This window comes from Schistocerca cancellata, chromosome 6 (genome assembly GCF_023864275.1).
Source record: "Schistocerca cancellata isolate TAMUIC-IGC-003103 chromosome 6, iqSchCanc2.1, whole genome shotgun sequence".
NCBI classification, from domain to species: Eukaryota; Metazoa; Arthropoda; class Insecta; order Orthoptera; family Acrididae; genus Schistocerca; species Schistocerca cancellata.
The window spans coordinates 90,112,667-90,117,037 of record NC_064631.1 but is presented as its reverse complement, the minus strand read 5'-3'; the positions used below and the strand labels follow the sequence as shown (position 1 = coordinate 90,117,037).

At 48.0% G+C, this 4,371-nt stretch overlaps 1 non-coding gene across 1 annotated transcript; it reads left to right on the top strand.

Moving 5' to 3' along the window:
• Positions 1-950: 950 nt before the first annotated feature.
• Positions 951-1,023, top strand: Trnaa-cgc (transfer RNA alanine (anticodon CGC)). The gene has a single exon. It is a non-coding gene; the product is annotated as a tRNA-Ala (tRNA).
• The last annotated feature ends 3,348 nt before the right edge of the window (positions 1,024-4,371 follow it).

The window sequence follows — 4,371 nt, the reverse complement described above, 5'->3', positions numbered from 1 at the left end:
GTCGACATCCGCACCGCACTCCACGAGACCACTATACAAGAGAAGGTCTATGACAAGGCTCTACGAGTTTTTGACAAGATCGATGCCCTTAGGGGCGAAGTTCGACAATTACAATCGGTAGGAACGGTAAACCCTGCAAGATGGCACAAGTATCGCGTACCGAAGTCAATAACGATTCACCCCCCGTAGGCAATCTGTCATAACACGAGGAAGCCGTCACACATAACAGCCTTGACACATTTCACCCTCCACAGGCGATAGACATCACCAAAGACAGCAGGCTAAAGGACCCATTGCGTGCCCAAGCCTAACTGAATGCGTAATAAATAGAGTGTTTTCCTTTTATCCTTACATCCCATCCTAGAAGAATAAGTCATCAAGGATGATCTCTTCAGTCCACACTACACACACATAATAAAAAAAAAAAATAGTCGGCTTGTCCGTCATACATCGTGGATCCTCGGCTAGATGCAAGGTCCACAGGAAATCAATATTTACTTGTAAAGCTACCGATTAAAGATCTTAATTTTGTCGTGTGGTATAGAGAACTTGCATGCGTATAAGCACGCAGTCGAGAATTATTAAACTCGTCTGAAATAGTTACACGCTCTCCGCCAGAGACCGCTACTGGCACCTGTAAGACCTGCAGTGTCACGTGTTGTGACGTACGCACCAAGGCCTGTCTTTCTAGTGGGCCTCGCCTCACGTGCAGCGGTTGAACCTAACCCGGCCGTTAGGGTGCAGCACTACACATCACTCTGTTAGGCTACTTCGATTTCGTTCTTGTTCTATCTCATGCGATACGGTAGTGCTTGCGATATTGGTAACACAGGACTACGATGCATCAATTTACGTTTAAGAAGCTTGCAGACATGCATTCGGGTGCTCTTACTTCCAATGCGCTTACAGCAAGTCGTATTTACACAGAACGTTTCCCACAGTGTGTATCGAGCGGGATGGCGCAGTGGTTAGCACACTGGACTCGCATTCGAGAGGACGACGGTTCAATCCCGTCTCCGGCCATCCTGATTTAGGTTTTCCGTAATTTCCCTAAATCGCTTCAGGCAAATGCCGGGATGGTTCCTTTGAAAGGGCACGGCCGATTTCCTTCCGCTCCGTCTCTAATGACCTCGTTGTCGACGGGACGTTAAACACTGATCTCCTGCTCCACAGTGTGTATTACCTCTTCATGCACCGTTTGCTACTGTGGAACGACCAGCGAATGAAACAGGGACCATGCACGTAGGTAAACACGGAAGGCCAAAGTATATACAGGTAAGATAACATAGTGGTCAGACATTCTGTGTTCTGAAATCAACGTTTTTATGAGATACGATCTAACATATGAAATGAGTTCTCCTTTGTTGCTATTTGCGAGCACTACCATATCACGTCGGATAATGTAAGAACGAAGAGTACTATACTATCCAAGAGACTAACGCCGCCCTCAGGAGTTGGGCAGGTGCTGGGCTATTGCATAAACCACGAGGACGTTGTCGGAATCATTCTGCTAGCGTACATCTACCATACTGGTGCATTTAGGGTCACTGCATGAAACCTCTAATGTGAGTCCAGTAGTTTGTACGTGTTGCACCTCCGTCCATTTACTGTAACACTCGGCCACCTCACACTGACGACGGAACACACAAATTGCGTCGCGATTGAATACTACAGGATCCATGCCGACTTCTCTCAAAGCGTCTAACGCGGCTCCGCTCACCGTATGGCACTTTTCCTCGAAGTCAGAAAGCTTGTTTCCCATGCATCACTGCCAGCTTACCATAACCCTCGCACCGTCACATTGAAGACGCAACATACAAATTACCCCATGAATGAATATAACAGGCTCCAGGTCAACCTCCCTCCAAGCGACTAACGCGGATACGGTCACTATATGAAACTTCTCCTGGGATCAAGTAGCTTGTCTCCAATACGCCACTGTTAGTTTATTGCAAACATTGCAAACGATGCAACACACAAATTGCTTCGCCATTGAATACCACAGGCCCCATGCCGACTTCTCCCCTAGTGACTAAAGTGGCTACGGTCACCGTACGGAACGTCTCCTAAGAGAGTCGAATAGCTTGTTTCCGATACCCCGCTGCCAGTTTACTGCAGCCATCGCACCCTCACATTGAGGATGCAACACACAAGTTGCGTCGCGATTGAATACTATAGGCTCCATGCCGACTTCTCTCCAACTGACTAACGCTGCTAAGGTCACCGTATTGCTGCGCTAGTATTAGTCCTGTGGGGGGAAAGGGAAATTTTGTCAAACTTCAATGAAGGCATGGTTGGACGATGAAACTTGGGGCCGCTGGCAGACTGTGGTAACAGTCAACAGCCAGCGGGCTAGGCAAGGTAAACATGGCACTCGTGGGTGCGGAGCTGCGATGGCAGTATTGAAGGCACAATCTGTTTTGAACGGAGCAACAACGAGGCAGAAAACTGCAGCGTTGCTTTAAGTTATTGTGATTTATGAGGCGGGGCACTGAGCCAGAGCCAAGAGTGGCGATTTGTAAGTAGCTGACGTGTGGGAATTTATCTCTGTCATAGTTTGTCTCTCTCCCTCTGACACTACATCAGGAAGGAGGGAAAAACTGATATAAATAGACGGACAATTTTAGCTTGGGACACAGCGTGCCAGGTCAGTCGAGCGTCGGGACGGACCTGTGCTGGTCTTCGGCCAGTCTGGCAGCAATGTAATAAGTACACTAGTGGCCATTAAAGTTGCTACAACAAGAAGAAATGCAGATGATAAACGGGTATTCATTGGACAAATATACAGGGCTATTACAAATGATTGAAGCGATTTCATAAATTCACTGTAGCTCGATTCATTGACATATGGTCACGACACACTACAGATACGTAGAAAAACTCATAAAGTTTTGTTCGGCTGAAGCCGCACTTCAGGTTTCTGCCTCCAGAGCGCTCGAGAGCGCAGTGAGACAAAATGGCGACAGGAGCCGAGAAAGCGTATGTCGTGCTTGAAATGCACTCACATAAGTCAGTCATAACAGTGCAACGACACTTCAGGACGAAGTTCAACAAAGATCCTTTTGTGGCGGCGTTCGTAGCGACAAACACTTCGCTGTAGAAACGGCTTACGAAGTCACCGCCACACTTTTAATAGCGGGCCGGCCGGTCCGCTGGAACAGTGAACAGAAAGATGAAAACCCAAACACTCTGATTAAATAAAAGTCGGTACTTATCTTTATTAACGAAGATACAGAAACACAGTAGTGAACTCCGTGTCTACAGAAATCTGTCTAGTTCGAGTCGGAGCGGCTAGGTCAGCGTCGGCTGACGACAAACAACTCTGCTGCGATGAACACACAACTGACTAGCAAGTACACAAATCGGTGGCGAGTATACCACTGAGAGGCGAATACAGAACTGTCCTAGCGCTCGCGACTCCAGCGCTTAAGAAGCCAGAAGCCAGCGGTGGCGCGCGCAGACTTGCGGCGATTTCCTGTATCGCTGGCGCTGCTTATGCGGACGGCGTCCGGACTTTGATGCTGCCAAACTTTTGGCAGCGGGCTCGGTTGGCATTACTGGCTAGGATATAACAGATCCACCAACTGTTAACTCCGTTCGGCGATGGTATGCGTAGTTTAAAGCTTCTGGATGCCTCTGTAAGGGGAAATCAACGGGTCGGCCTGCAGTGAGCGAAGAAACGGTTGAACGCGTGCGGGCAAGTTTCACGCGTAGCCCGCGGAAGTCGACGAATAAAGCAAGCAGGGAGCTAAACATACCACAGCCGACGATTTGGAAAATCTTACGGAAAAGGCTAAAGCAGAAGCCTTACCGTTTACAATTGCTATACAATTGCTACAAGCCCTGACACCCGATGACAAAGTCAAACGCTTTGAATTTTCGGCGCGGTTGCAACAGCTCATGGAAGAGGATGCGTTCGGTGCGAAACTTGTTTTCAGTGATGAAGCAACATTTTTTCTTAATGGTCAAGTGAACAGACACAATGTGCGAATATGGGCGGTAGAGAATCCTCACGCATTCGTGCAGCAAATTCGCAATTCACCAAAAGTTAACGTGTTTTGTGCAATCTCACAGTTTAAAGTTTCCGGCCCCTTTTTCTTCTGCGAAAAAAACGTTACAGGACACGTGTATCTGGACATGCTGGAAAATTGGCTCATGCCACAACTGGAGACCGACAGCGCCGACTTCATCTTTCAACAGGATGGTGCTCCACCGCACTTCCATCATGATGTTCGGCATTTCTTAAACAGGAGGTTGGAAAACCGATGGATCGGTCGTGGTGGAGATCATGATCAGCAATTCATGTCATGGCCTCCACGCTCTCCCGACTTAACCCCATGCGATTTCTTTCTGTGGGGTTATGTGAAAGAT